Source organism: Gracilinanus agilis, chromosome 5 (genome assembly GCF_016433145.1).
Source record: "Gracilinanus agilis isolate LMUSP501 chromosome 5, AgileGrace, whole genome shotgun sequence".
Taxonomy (NCBI): domain Eukaryota; kingdom Metazoa; phylum Chordata; class Mammalia; order Didelphimorphia; family Didelphidae; genus Gracilinanus; species Gracilinanus agilis.
In genome coordinates this window covers 80,268,933-80,285,288 of record NC_058134.1, presented here as the reverse complement: position 1 = coordinate 80,285,288, position 16,356 = coordinate 80,268,933, and positions in this window count along the sequence as shown.

Below are 16,356 nucleotides of genomic sequence, written 5' to 3'. Positions count from 1 at the left end.
TCTTCAAAAGGATTAATAATACCATTTATATGGTGCCTACTCTATGTCATGTACTGTGCCAAGTACTTTATAAGTATCATCTCATCTGATCCACGCAACAAGCCCAACAGCAAGGTGCTATTATTATTTTTATTTTATATTTGAGGAAACAGAGGCAGACACATATGAAATGACTTGCCCAGGGTCACAAAGCTAATGTCTGAGGCTGAATTTGAACTCAGGTTTTTCTGACTCCAGACCCAGTACTCTATCTACTGTACTGCCTAACTAACTTTCCTCCAGTTTCCCCCCCCCCCCAGCGTAGATTACTGCCATCGATGCTTATTGTTATAAAATGGATTCGTGTATTTTAACTTTAAGTCCATAGTCCTTTCATTTCCATTTCTCTTGACCAGATCTCCTTCGTTCCAGGATCAGCAGCCAGAACAGAAGTAGACTGCTTTTCCAAGGTGTTCTTCTGCAGTCTAGCATCCCACTCTCTGAGGGTCCATTGAGTGACACCACCCATGTTCAATCTTCTGTGCTTAGAGAGCTTCCCAAGCACCACCTCTGCTACTGTTTTCCCAAGTTCTAAATTGCCTGCATGCTTGTGGCTCTGACTTTAGAATATGAAGGCTGCTAGTAAAGGAGAAAAACAACCTTCTTCATATATTTCTGCACACAAGTGTTATCAGAGCATCAAATCCAAGTCTGACCTATATAACAGACCAAGTAGGTCACCGAGTACACACTGGCCCGTGACAAATTGATTCTGAACCATCACTTATCTGGCTTTGTTGATGTCAAGAAGGATAGATCAGAATGATTAATAATTTACCAAATAGCTAAAAGCTTTTTTTTTTGGCTGTTGTTGCACTACAGTCTCTTAGAGTTTATTGTTCCAAGCTCCAGTGCTAATAGAGTGGCATTTTTGCTTAGAATTTGAACAGAGACCAACATCAGAGGATTTGTGCTAATTCTTTTTTCCTCTATTTGCCTCCTATGAAAGAATGGTGAAGCCAGTAATTGGAGGCTCAAAATAAATGATGTTAGAATTGGATTTGATTTTCCTCTTCTTAGATCCTCCCTGTACAGATGATGAATTCCAATTTCAACAAAGGAAAGGGCATTTTTAAGGAGGCTTTGCAAAAAGAATTGCCTTTGTCAGATGAAGCATACCAAGTTTGAGGTTGAAAATATGATCATCTGTATCTATATTTAACCCAACCACAAAAAAAAGGGCTTTGGGAGAGGGGGATTATTAGGTAATTTTTAATCCTATCCCGTACCCCAGCAAGATGGTCTTTATCCAAATGTTATTTATTCCTAATGTCAACACACTTTGAAAAATTCTATTAAGAAAGGAAGGTCTTGGGCAAGAAATTTGACGGAAATAATGATAGTTCTTTCCATTGTCTCCTCTTGTTTCCCATTCTTGCAGAGGAAGAAACTTAAGAGTGATGAACTTGGAGTCCAAAAACCAGAGTTTGAATCCTGCCTCTTACACTCCCTTCAAATATAATTAGGGGCTAATCATTTAATCTTTCTTAGCCTTAGCTTCCTTGTCTATAAAATGAAGAGGTTGGATGAGATGTCCCAGGACTCTGATATCATGATCCTTATCTCCCCTTCTCTCTCTTTCTGAACTGATTATGCATTATTTCCTTACTCAGTCAATCTCACTTCTCTCAAGGCTTCTATTATATCTGCTTAGAGATTAAGCAAGATACCCAGTTCTTGAACAGCCTTAACAGAATTCAGAGAACTTGAGAATCTGATAGCACATAGAAATGTCTGAGGATGCAAATTATGGAACCTGAAGATTAGACTGAGCACTAGAAAGTTGAATAGTCTAATATGTTGACTCCCAAGAGAACTGTTTATATAAAAAAACTAGAAAAATAAAGTTGAACCTAAGCAATACCTGATTAAGAGTTCAACCTTCCTTTCATAGGAAAGGCTCTAGAAAAATATCAGAGAAGCTCAAGAAGAGAGCCTTTTATGCATGGTAGAATCCCAATAGTAGCTTTTGTGATTTACTAAAAGAAGATTCTACTATAAATAATATCAGACATGAATAGGAAAAATAACACTGTGTAGTATTTATATGTGGCTTATTGTCCAGGGCTCAAATGCTTCATAGATTTAAACACAAACATCATTATTACATTCCCAAAGAATAATCAGGAAAAAACCACATTTTCCAAGTAACAAACCAAGGCATGGAGAAGTGTCATGTACCTATAATTGACTCACAAAAAGTTAGCAGCAGAACCAAGAATTGATATAGAGTAATCTGATATTTGGGCCAGAGGTCCTCAGACTAACCCATCATGCCCAATTTCAGACTACAGAGATAGAATATTGATTTTCTAAAATTAAATTAAATTAAATTAAATTATGTTAGCATAGAACTATGCAATTTTTCACATAGTAGTAATCTCCCAAAAGAAAGAATTTATAAATATATGTGTAGACATATATCAGACTATATCAGATTCGAACTTGCCTGAATAATATACAAGATCTCTGATATCCCTGGTGGAAGTATTTCCTCTATTAATACAGAATACTATCCTTCCATACCTGAGTAGAAGTTCCTTAAGAGTGACTGTGGCTTGGGGGCAGCTAGGTGGTTCAGTGGATAGAGAGTCAGGACCAGAGATGGGAGGATCTGTTTTCAAATCTGGCCTCAGACACTTCCTACGTGGGTGACCCTAGGCAAGTCACTTAACCCCCACTGCCTACTCTTACCTCTCTTCTGCCTTAGTATTGATTCTAAGATGGAAAGTAAGTGTTAAAAAAAAGAGTGACTGTAGCTAAGTAGGTAGAGGTATACATATATATAAATGAAATACCAGTAAAGATACAAATACAGATATTTACAGATAGAGATGCAGAGGGAGCTAGGAGGCACAGAAGACAAGATTGCTAGAACCTGGATTCAAAAAGACACGAGTTCAAATCCAATCACAGATATTAACTATCCAAGTGACTTTGGAGAAGTCACTTGACCTCTCTCTGTCACAGTTTCCTCAACTATAAAAGTAAAATAATATCATCTACCTCCAAAAATTATTGTAAAGATTAAATAATATATTTGGAAAGTATTTTATAAACATGAAAGTGCTTTAAAAATGTTAGTCAAATAGATCCCTCACCACTTACAGTGATAATTTATTTGATAGGGCAAAATGTATTATAAACATTTCTGCTCCACCAAAGTTTCATCTGTACATTTGTAAAAATTATATAAGATTCCTTTAAAGATGTAACAGAGATAAATTTGATTGGCGTCTAGGTGGTACAGTGGACACAGTGTTAGGATTGAAGTCCCAATTTCAAATCTGACCTCAGACACCTGCAGCCTGTGACTCTGGGCAAGTCACTTACCCTCTGACTGCCTCAGTTTCCTCATCTGTAAAGTAGGTCTAATAATAACACCTACTTCCTAGGATTCTCATGAGAATAAAATGAAATAGTAATTATAAGGTAGTTAATATAGATGCTGTTACATAATAAGTGCTATATAAAAGTTAGCCATTATTATTCCTAATTGGCAGTTCTCTGAATATTAGTATCAAGCAAGACATAAAAAGGGAAATTCAGGCTCACCAAAATTGTTTGCCACTGTAATAAAGGATGTGGAAACCAATTTCAAATTCATAGGAATTCCTTATAAAGTCCCGTTTCCCAATATCATTTTGTTGATTTTTTCAAAACCTGGACTACTGAAGTGTTTTCTGGACTCAAGAAGACCTGAGTTCTAATCTGACCTTTGACACTTAATATGTGATCTTGGACAAGTCACTTAACCTCTGCTTCAGTTTCCTTAACTATAAAATGAGGATCACTGGCAGTACCTCCCTTTCTGGGTTTCTATGAGGATTATATAAGATAATATTTATAAAGCATTTATAACATAGTATGTGGCACATAGTAGGCACTTAATAAATGATTCCTTCCTTCTTTCATAAGTGAGACCCACTATTATTCAAAAGTGTTCTGTCTTACTAGATACAAAGGAAAAAAATGAATGGATGAAAAGTGATCCAGATTTAGAAAGCTGGATGGACAACCATAGAGTTGTTCCATTGGCACATATGTCTTGGATAGAAACTATGGCTAATGGATAATTAACCTAATATCCAATTGAACAGGAGGAGGAAAATAGAAAATTTTTCACTGCTTCTAGAGGCCTAAAGCTTTTCACTAAAACCAAGGCTTATCTTTTATCAACAATATTCTTATAGTTGACGTTTTATGGATTGTAAATCATTGAATACTAATAAAAATTAAAGATAAAGGTTGCACAAAGGACAATGGAGAGTTGCATAGAAGATGCACAGAGCCTACAACATATCACCAATAAAGAAGTTATCAAAAGAAGCTGTGTAAAGGACCTCATCAATAAGAACTGCAACCAGAAACAAAGGTGATTCAGTCATGTGGTAAGAGCAAGGAATTACTGATGGTTGTGCCCTTCTGGTATCTACATACAAGTCAAAAGACCTAGAGTAGGGTCCCACCATGAAAGAATGTACATGATATCAAAGGCAAGGATTGCACAAAATCATGGGTGGATTATAATCTGCACAGTTAACTACAGATTATCCACTGATGACATAGCTGGTGCATTGAAGTATCAGTACGGTGCCCAACCTCTCTGATGATGCATGAACATAACTGAACTTAGTTCCAAACTACACTGGACTATTCAACATTCTCTTATCTTATCCCGCCCTTTCTTACCTCTGTGCCTTTCTATGAGCTGTCTATCTTTCCTTAAATGATCTCCCTCAATATCTCCAACTTTTTCCATTTCAAGTACCACCTTTTACATTGTTTAATGCTATAGGTCAACCAACATTTTTCACCATCCTCCAAGGGATTACTTTCAAGAATAGATCTGACCTATTCAGAAATGAGAGAGTTCTTCTAGGAATAATAGCAGATGAAAAAGGCTTGACTTGACTAATTCATAAGGATTAAAGAAATGGAGGGTTAGAATTTAAGAATTTAATTGCTTTGTTTAGGACAGGAGAAAGAAACATAGAGAAATTCATAGATTAAAATTGTCCTAATGTTATTTTGCAAATCCAACATTTGAAAGTGGCCCTTGTAATGGTATCTTCTAGGAAGAGCTCCCTCAGGGAATTGGAATCAGAGACAGAATGGTCAGTGGTAATGGAAGACAGAAATATCATGTAAAAAATGAATTACCATTTATACAATCATGTTCCTAAATGGGGAGACTCCTTGGTAGATTTCCAGCTGGGAAGCTTGAGTAGTAAATGAGGTAGCACATTACAATGGCAGCCACTTCCCTCTTCTATCCCTCTCCAACTTATCATTTCCTTTCCTAAACATTAGTATCCAGAAGCAGAATGATCACATTATGTCAGATATACTCTGACCAGAACAGAGTATTGCAGGACAATAACCTTGCTTGTTTTGGACAGTGTCTCTCTTACTAAGGCCTAAAATCGCATTACCTCATATCATTGTTGACTTCTATTTTTAGCTTTGCATTTCTAAAAGTCCCAGATTGTTTGCATATAAACTGTCATCTAACCATACTTCTCTACCACATACCATCAATCTTTATCTGACTTTTCAAATCTAAGTGTAAAACTTTACATTAATCTCTACTGAATTTCAACCTTTTAGATTTGGCTTAATATGCTAGTCTATCAAGATCTCTTTGAAATCTTTAAATTCTGATTCTTAATAACTGTAGTACGTACCTACCAGGGTTGTTGTGAGGATCAAATAAGATCATATATATTTAGATAGATAGATAGATAGATAGATAGATGGATAGATAGATAGATAGATAGATACACACACAAACATATATACATAATGCTTTACACAAAGATCTCTCTCTTTGTGTATGTGTGTGTGTGTATGTGTGTGTAGGTATCTATATAAAGATTCCTCTTTTTTTTGGTGTTTTTTTTACCAATTACATGCAATAACAAATTTCCGCATAAGTTTTTCAAAGTTATATGATCCAAATATTCTCCCTCCTTCCTTCCCTCCCCACCTCCCACCTCAGAGCTAGAAGCAATTCCATTTGGGTTATACATGTATTATCACACAAAAAAAATTCAATGTCTTTCATTTTTGTAAGTGAATAATCTTAAGAAATGCAAACCCCCAATACCAAAATAAACAAGTGAAAATTCATGTGCTTCGATCTACATTCCTACTTCCATAGTTCTTTATCTGGAGGTGGGTAGCATTCTTTGTCTTAAGTCCTGGATCCTTGTACTGCTGATAGTAGCTAAGTCTCAGAGAGAGTCCTTTGTATAAATAATTAAAGCCCTCCTAGCTTCCTGTCACGTTTAAAATATGCCATACTTTTATCTAAGTCATTGGTTAAACAGCACAAATATAAGGACATTGAATTCGAAATTTTCCTTCAAGTTGACAACAAGCCCTTAATCTACTACTCTTTAATTCTAGACATTCAACTCATTTTATTTAGATCCACCTAACTGTGCTACCATCTATCCCATATTTCTCCATCCTGTCTGCCACAATTTCACAAGGCACTTTGTCAAGAACTTTCCTGAAATCTTCTCTGACAATGGCATTTTGTTGACCTGCCAGGCTGGTTATCCTGTCAAAAAAAAAAAAAAAAAAAAGGTAATAGAATCATGTTGGAATAGTCTATTCTTGGTGAAGCTCTGAGGTCTCTTAGTAATCACTGCTTCCTTTTTTTTTAGATATTCATTAACCTTCTCCTTAATATGTCCTGGAATTTTTTCCAAGAATTGAAGTCAAATGGGCTAATAGTTTGCAAACTCCATTCTCTTCTTCCTTGGAAAATCTGACTTTCGACCTTCTCCAATCCTGCTGTACCTCTGCCATTCTCCAAAACCTTTTAAAGATTACAGATAGTGGTTCAGCAATCACATATTCAAGTTCTTTCAGTGACCTGTAACATATTTTCTCTGAATTTGGTGAGTTAAATTTATCAAAGACAGCTAAGTTTGCTCTTATTATTTCCTTATTTCTCTTAAGTTTCAACACCCTGCTAGCCATTTTTGCTCTGTTGTCTCCAATGCATAGATCATTCTTGGCAGGGAAAAGAAATGAAAGCAAATATGAGTTGAATGGCTTTACTTTCTTCTTACTGCCTGTTATCATTTTCTCATCTTTCCTGAGCAGCAATTTTCTTGCTTCTTTGATCCTCCGTTTTGTCCCATTATATCTTAAAATGTCCTTTTTATTGACCTTTGCCTTTATTGCCAACCTCAACTAATTTTGTACTTTAGAAATCCGGACGGTCTTTGCAGCATTAGACCTTGAATTCCTTTTACATATGTCTCTATTACAATCATAAGCACTGGTAGAAATGATTGTGGGTACTGCTATTTCCCCCTGCTTATAATATAAATTCTAAATTCTAAAGCCTAGCATTCAATAAACTCTACAATTCAGCCTAATCTGTCTTTTTAATGTCAATTTATACTCTTCTACTAAACTCTCTGCTCCAGTCAAGTTGCCTTGGATTTTTGCCTGAAATTTCCTTGTGTATTTTGAATTCAATTTTATTATATTTACATAAAATAATTTTTTCAGTGAAGAAACACTTAAGTTCTCCATTTTACTTTAAATTTCCCTTTTTTAATTTTAAAATAATTTTACAATTACATATAAAAATAATTTTAAAAATGTTTGATTTCCAAATTCTCTCCCTCTCTCCTTCTTCTTCCCTCTTTGAGAAGGCAAGAAATTATATATAATATGCATATATCCATGCAAAACATATTTTTATGTTAGCTGTGTTGTAAAAGAAAAAAGGTCAAAAAAATTAAGCATGCTACAATCTGCATTCAAACTTCATCAGTTCTTTCTTTGGTGGTAGATAGCATTTTTCACCAAAAGTCCTTCAGAATTTTCTTTCATCATTGTATTGCTGAGAAGAGTTATCATTCATAGTTGTTGCTGTTGCTGTTACTGTGTACAATGTTCTTCTGGTTATGCTCATTTCACTTTGCATCCATTCATGTAAGTCTTTCCAGGTTTTTCTGAAATCATTCTGCACATCATTTCTTCTAGAAAAAAAGAAATCCATTAAATCATATGCCACAATTTGTTCAGCAGTCCCCCAATTAATGGGCATCCCTCCAGTTTCCAATTCCTTACTACTATAAAAAGGCCTGCTATACGTAATTTTTGTATATGTAGAGTCTTTTCCTTTTCTTTTTTTTAAAATGTCTTTGGGATATATTCCTAGTAGCAGTATTACTAGGTCAAAAGGTATATGGTGGTTTATAGCCCTTTGGGCAAAATTCCAAATTACTCTCCACAATGATTAAATTAGTTGACAATTCCAACAGTGCATTAGTGTCACAATTTTTCCACATCCTCTCCAACAATTATTATTTTCATTTTCTGTTATATTAGCCAATTTGACAAGTGTGAGGTGATACCTCAGAGTTGTTTTAACTTACATTTCTTTAATTCATAGTGATATGAAAAAATACACTAAATCTCCTACCTGTCTTGGTAGTATCTATCACCTAAAGGCCTCTTAGACCAGCATGTATGGTTTCTACATCATATTTCAAATCCTAAATTATCTTCTGACCATATTTCCTTGAGAAATGCTGATAAAAGGTATTGATGTTGTCCATTAAAAATAGTGCTATCAACAGATACCATTTTTTTTGTCAAAGATTTCCAATGTTATTAGTGTGGATATTCCCTCCACGGACAGAAACTGTAACTCTTCAGTAATCTAGTAGATGGTTTTTAAGAGCTGCTTCAATTTTCTCCATGAATTTTTCTCTAAAGTAGGTGATATATGTCTTCTTTCACAATGCAACAATTATGGAAATATGGATCAAATGTTAAAACATACATGCAATATATCCTATATCATATTACTTGTTGTTTTGGGGAAGGTGGAAGAGTAGAAGGTAAAGAGAGAATATAGATTGGAAAATGTTAGAAAATGATCATTAAATTTATATTGACATATAATTGGGGAAAAGTAATAAAAAATAAAACCCATTTTATACTTTTTTAAAAAAGAGTTATTCATAATAATCAGATAATGAGTGCTTCTGAACTTAGGCTGATCTTTAGACCACAAACCATCAATATATCACTGAAATAATATTTGAAGCATTTCCACCTAAGCTCAACCAGCCATTACTAGACCTTTATGGGCATAGTTTCCAAGAATCAGGAGTCACTTCTTTGCCTCAGTGACACATATGATGAACATTTTAATGAAGATGCATGTTGCTTCCAAAAATGACTACATTGAAGAATACAACACTCATTTAATATAATTTGATATATTGCAATATATCAGTGGATCTGATCATTATAGGTATTTCCTTCAAAGCAACCGCCAGCCATGACTTGCTGCTCAGACTATCCACAAGTTATTCTCCACTCCAGCTTTTTAGCTTTGAGTTTTTTGTTTCATTTGAATATTTTGATTTTGGAATGATCCACACCATTTTTCTCATGTGGTTTCTCATTTGTAAGATTCTGTAGCCTACCCAAGCCCACAATGTGCTTTGATTGATTATCAAGTTTTAATCCATGCTGTTGAGTTCCTGCTAAAATACTGCTTAAAAGATAGATCTTCATTTCAGGAAGAAGGTCAGGATCATTAAAAACAACATCATCCAATCTACTCTTCACCTGTGCATTTCTAGGCATATATATCCATTTTGGTACATGTCGGCAGAATGTAACCTAACAAATGAGCTCTATTGATTGCCCATCCAGATTCCTAAAATGTAGTCTCCTCTGGCATGTTTTGTAAAAATCAAAACAAAATAAAAGATAACAAAAAAGTCATGCTTTTGTAGTTGCTTCTATATGATAGGGATGTCATGGCTGTGGAAAATCTTTCAAATAAATGAGTGAAATGCTAAGTTTTAGTTAAAGGTTAATGAAAATGAAGATTTAACTTTTTTCCCAACAAAAGCAACAGACCCTCTTGAAATTGACTATGGACCTCAAATTAAGAAACTCTGTTCTAGCATATGAAATTCTGTTTACAGGATTTTTTGCTACAAATTACAGTTTGGCTTGATCACAGAGATCAAATGGCAGTGAGGGTATGGATGGGGCAATAATAAAAGATCAGTCCAGAAAGAGAATGTTGTGACAATTGATAGAAGAAGGTCCTAAATGGTCCTGAAAGGTTCTGATGCAAAAGAGCTTGACCTCTATTCATTGGGTTATAATAGAGTCAAAGAATACTTTGGAAGAGGTACAAGAGTAGAACTAACTTGAATTTGAAGTGGTCTGGAAATCTGCAGTGCACCTTCACTCCAGATTACATATTCAATATGCCAGCAAGGAATATTCAAAAAGGTTCAAAATCCTGGAAAAGGTGGATCCTAACTTGTATATCACAAATGAATTTCCCTTATCTGCTCTCATGCAGGATCATAATAACATTACAATTTCTCCCACACACATATTTTAGAGTATTCATTTTGCCAACTGAGGCTATATGAGCTCAATTCAGACCCAGCTGGGTTTGCCCATATAGTACAGGTGGAGCCCGTGTTACTCAACAGATATATAAAAAAAAGAATATCTAAACCAGGCTGTTTAAAATCAGATTATATTTCCCCCTTGACTCATGTTAAAGTTTCAGATAGGCATTTATCTTCATTTCCAATTGATTTTCAATTAAGCAAGGTTTCTGAACACCTGAGCTGAAAGTTTCTTTCCCCCTCCTCCAGTTAATGATGCATAAACAAAGCTGATTTTATAGAGAAAGAAGCAAACTGAGGATGCCTTTCCTTTTGTCATGAGAGCTTCAATAGACAAGGTGTGCATTCCACCTGCAAGGCAAAATAAAGGACCATTTGTGCCCCTCTTCTCTTTACTTTTTTATCTCTTCTTTAAAAATAATTTACGCCATGGCTTCAGTGACCATCTCTATACATAAATTTTCCAAATCTTGGCATTTATCTCTTGCCCCAAGTTGTATAGAAAATCAGGGGACATTTAACCCCACCTATTTCAGAGCAAAGATCCCCTTAAGATCATATCTTCCAACTGGCCATTCAATCCTTGAAATCATACAGTGAGGGATAATCTACTTCTCAAGGCAGACGAGTTTTCCTTCTTTGTCACTATAATCACTAGGAAATTTGACATACCTTAAATCAAAATTTGACTGTCTACATTCTTTTCTTTGGGACTTGGCGGAATCTCTTTCTTCCCACACCTACATTACAGCTTTTCAGATTCTTGAAGACAACAATTATACCTCTCCTAAGTCTGCTGTTCTCTAAGCTAACCATCTCCATTCCCTTTAAAAGATCCTCATATGGTATGCTCTTAAGGTCTGATTAAGCTCATCTGAATAGTTTTCAACATATCCATCATTCCTGCTCTGTGGCACCTAGCACTGAAAATAGTATCCCAGGTATATTGTGATTCCTGTAGAGTACAGTGGCACTGTCTGTTTCCTATGCCTTAATGCTATGCTTCTCTTAAATGTAAGCTTGAGATATTTAGCTTAAAGGCTGTCATATAATAATGAATTGACTCTTCCTGGGCTTGAAATCCACCAAAACCTCTAGGCCTTTGTGACTAGAACCCAGTGTTTCACAGGGGTAGGTTTCAATCTTGAGAGATACACTTTTTGATTCCTACCTCTACTTAGTCTTCCCCTGGGAACACCAGGAAGTGCCATTTTACCCTACCTAGAATCTAGAAGCAACAGAGTCAAACATATCCCTTGGTGCCTATAGATAAGACAGAAATTCTTTCAGTTGCTAACATTTTTAACAGAGAATGTTTTATCTTGGCCCAAATTTTTTAAAACAAAAAGGACTCATACATAAGGCCATGAACAATCAAGACATATCTTTTCCTCTCTAGTGGACCTCTGCCTTTCCTAGAATCCTGTATAGTACTTCAGACTCAGAGCAAAATTTGCAGTTGAGGTTACCTTATTAAGGAAAAGTACTCAGGATAAAAAGAGTCAAATACTCTTTGATGAGCCACACTATATCAGAGAGCTACACAGTGACTCCCAGATTTATAATATTGACTTAGCTGATCTCCACCCTCACTTTAGTAGAAGAAAGCACTCAGGGTTGCTAGAGAATCAAGAAACATCTTCAACTGGTAAGTTTCCCAAGAAATGTCCCATGGAAAAGAAGGGCAAAAGCTCACTTGAGCTTGGTTTTCATTATGAATATAGACCATGGAATCAGGAATCCTTCATGATACTTTTGACTTTTAGGGTTTTAAGAAGGGGTCAGAAAAGAATCCTTCATAGGGATCTATATAGTGCTCCAGACTTAAAGTACTAATCAGATTCTCTACCTGCTCTGCTGACAGGAAAGTATTCAGAATTGTTAGAGATTCAAACTGACCTTCCTTTCTATGCATTCTATATTCATATCAATTTATAGTCCCCCAGACATAAAATACTATCTGAGTAGGGACCTCTCTAAAGTGGAAATCACTCAAATCTGTAGTAACCAACTTCATCTCCCCACCCTAAATCTTCCTAGTGCCCAACTCACAATCCCAATGAAAAGTATTTTGAACCTTATCAAGGGAATCTTACTTCCATAAGGAGATATTAGCAAGATTTTTTCTCTACTTCAAACCCTCCACATTCTCCCCTAGTTAAAATTTGTTCAAAAAGTTTTGCACCATATCCAGGATCTGACACCACTGTTCCATTCATGGAGCACATTTGTCTAAGATAGCTGATTTATGTTTTTGGCTTAAAATTTCTGTGCTAGTTATGTCCAAATTGAATCAGACTTCCAACAACCAAGTTAGATGGGAGTCTAGAGAAATAGTACATAATTATTTAGTTCTAAATGAGATGAGAGTAAGCAACAAGGTTTCCCAATTATGAGAGGTCTAGACTTTTGAACAACACTTTTATTTTCTTTTTTTAAGGATAACGAGTACCCATGGATTGTGATGAGGGCACCATTGAAAGGACTTTATTTGTGGTTATGGATTCTTTCAGATCACAGAGGAGAGATGTAGAAAAGGGAAATAAGTATTAGCAAAGATATGCAGGAAAAAGGACGATTCCTGTGCACTGAGTGGTCTGCCTGATACTAGGGATACATGCCAAATTCCCATAGAAATATCCTGATAAGAATCTACAGGTCATTGTCCCTATAGGCATCCTGTGGCGTAATTGGCAGGGGTTGGTAGAATTTTGTATTGTCCTTCTATGAGATTCCCTTGCTAATATTAATTCTTTGTCATGACTAACTTCTTATTTATAAAATTAGCAAAGACCGGGCTTTTGTCTCACCATTGACAATATCTCCTTAATAATTTGGAAATCTACTTTGCCCATGGTATTCTTCTCTCTTTAGTGCCCCATTAAAAATTGTTGATGATCAGAGCAAATCATTTCTCTGAACTTTGCACTTTGACTTGGCCTCTAAATGGATGTCTGGAGAGTAAAAGACAGGGAGACAGAATCAGGGAGGAAATCCAAAGCAAAACCAACCTAAAACTATGATGTACCCTGGGAATAATGTTCAGGAAGGAGCCATGCAGCCCCAGAAAAAAAAAAAAAGAGAAAACCTCATGATCGTTAGAAGTATATTGAGTCAACAGCAGAATGGGGAAGAATTCCTGGTTCAAGTTAGATGGTATAAGTAAAAAAGCAAGTAACATTGGACTAGTGGCAGAGGTTTGGAAGTTTGGTTGAACCAAATCTCTCTTTCCCAAAGGATTTGTTTTTAGTACTTCCTCAAGGAGAGGTGTTCTGAAACCAATCAAGAGATACAGCAGAAGTAGTACAGAGATTAATATAGCTTGTGTAGTCTTTGTCCTTTATTGAGATTGAAAGTTTTCTACACTTTACAGACATAGGGGAAAATGGTGGAAGGGCAAGGGAGAATCAACTTCCAGAGAAACTTCCAGAATTTTAGTCTCTCTTCTTATGAGGTGAAGTCATTCACAATAAGACAATAAGTCTAGGGCTTACCTGTGTGAAGTGAGGGCTTCACCCAGAGGAAAGGTATTCTAGGTTGATTGTTTATTAATAAAACCTGACAAATGATAAAATAAGGAAAAAAGAAAAATTATTAAAATTTTAAATTTAGTAAATAAAAGAAATATTAAATTTATTTTTTAATTATTTTTTTTTAGAAAAATTTTCCATGGTTACATGATTCAGTAATACCAAATTTCAAAACATATTATAAAGCAGTAAGTATCCAAACTATCTAGTACTGACTAATAAATTGAAAAGTAGATCAGTAGAACAGAACAGACATTGAATAAGCATATTTATTATTCTTATCTCTTAGATAAGCATATTTATTATAAATTATTATTTTTGTAACAAATTATCTATATTATCATTATGTTATATATTATATTGTTGTATATAACATATAAAAATAAATAATAAAAATTTAAAAATCAACTCAAAAAATAATACATTGAATTGATTATACCTTTATTAAGAAGAACAAAGAGTGTAAAGTGAAGGTTTATGGTTTAATGTACAATTTATTTCCAGTGTTCTACTATGTACCTGGAAATGCTCTTAAATTCTGAGGTTTAAGTTTTGAGTTTAAAAAGTAAAATTAATTTTAAAATGATCACTAACTAAATATATTTAGATTAATGGGATGGTATAGTTGTGTGCCATAATCTGAACAAAAGAAACAACATGTTTTTAGATTGTTAAAAATGTTGTTGGACAAAAGGGCTATTTTATTGTATAATAAACGTAATTTACTGTAGAATTAATTTGAGTATAACAAATTTTATAATTAGGAGAGATTATTTATCATTTCTAAAATGCATTTTAGTGAAATAAAGAGACTTTATGTTTACAAAAAAAAACCCTGCCTTTTATTTGTTGTCATTAATTTGACTATTTCCATGGGATCTCAGAACCTTTTCACACTTTTAATATAGGTCTAGATGGCATGCAAGTGAAGATGTTCCTAGGAGAAACTCACAAGCTCCAGAGATTTGGGTCATCTATTGGATACTATTGAACCAAAGTCTCCCAATGCCTTCAGATATCTGGGCACTTCACTAGGTGCTATTGATCCATTCGACTCAACCAGCCTTGGTTCAGATAAAACCTGCACTTCAGGTCAAGATAGCTAGGTAGTTCAGTGGATAGAACACTAGACCTAGAATCAAGAAGATCTGAGTTCAAATCTGACTTCAGATGGTTAGCTCTGTTGCTGAGCAAATCACTTAATTTCAGTCTGACTCAATTTTCTCAAATGTAAAATGGGAATAAGAGCCCCTACCTCATAAGGTTGTTTTGAGGATCAAAGGTGGTATTTGTAAAGTGCTTAGCAGAGTGCATGGAATATAACAGGAATTTTTAAAATACTTGTTTCCTTTCTGAGCCATAGCCTATACTTTTTGTTCCAAACAAACAGTTGTATAGTCATATCTACTTCACTTTATAGAAAGCTGATTTTTTGTATCTATATGTAAGATTTTCCTCTTATCCCTAGTAATTTCATCATATTATATTCAGCACAAAGTTCTAACATATATAGATTTTGTTATATCTAGACTTTGTCATACATCTTCTTTTTAATCATTCCCTTCTTGCTTGATATCTTCAAAATTTAATCACAATTCCATCTATTCAGAATCCCTAGGACACTCCACTAGGGATACTATTACTAATTGCCATTGGATGAACTATTAATAATTATTCTTTGATTCAACCACCTCTGAATCCCACAAGTCTTTCAATTACCACTGAATTTACTTAACTATATTTTTTAGTCTATATCTCTCCATCTTATCTACCAGAAAGAACTTCATGAGAAATTTTGTCAAATGCTTTGCTAACACCTAGGTAAACCAGACCTACAGCATTCCCCTGATCTAGTTATCTGTCTAAAAAAGAAAACAAGATTATTCTGGTCTGAGCTGCTTTTGATGAAGTCATGATGAATCTTTCTGGTCATTGCTTCATTTTCTGAAGCTTCACTAACCAGGCCTTTTTCCAAGAAAAAAAAAAGGCCACTAACCTTTCTTTCTTTCTTTCTTTCTTTCTTTCTTTCTTTCTTTCTTTCTTTCTTTCTTTCTTTCTTTCTTTCTTTCTTTCTTTCTTCCTTCCTTTCTTTCTTTCTTTCTTTCTTTCTTTCTTTCTTTCTTTCTTTCTTTCTTTCTTTCTTTCTTTCTTTCTTTCTTTCTTTCTTTCTTTCTTTCTTTCTTTCTTTCTTTCTTTCTTTCTTTCTTTCTTTCTTTCTTTCTTTCTTTCTTTCTTTCTTTCTTTCTTTCTTTCTTTCTTTCTTTCTTTCTTTCTTTCTTTCTTTCTTTCTTTCTTTCTTTCTTTCTTTCTTTCTTTCTTTCTTTCTTTCTTTCTTTCTTTCTTTCTTTCTTTCTTTCTTTCTT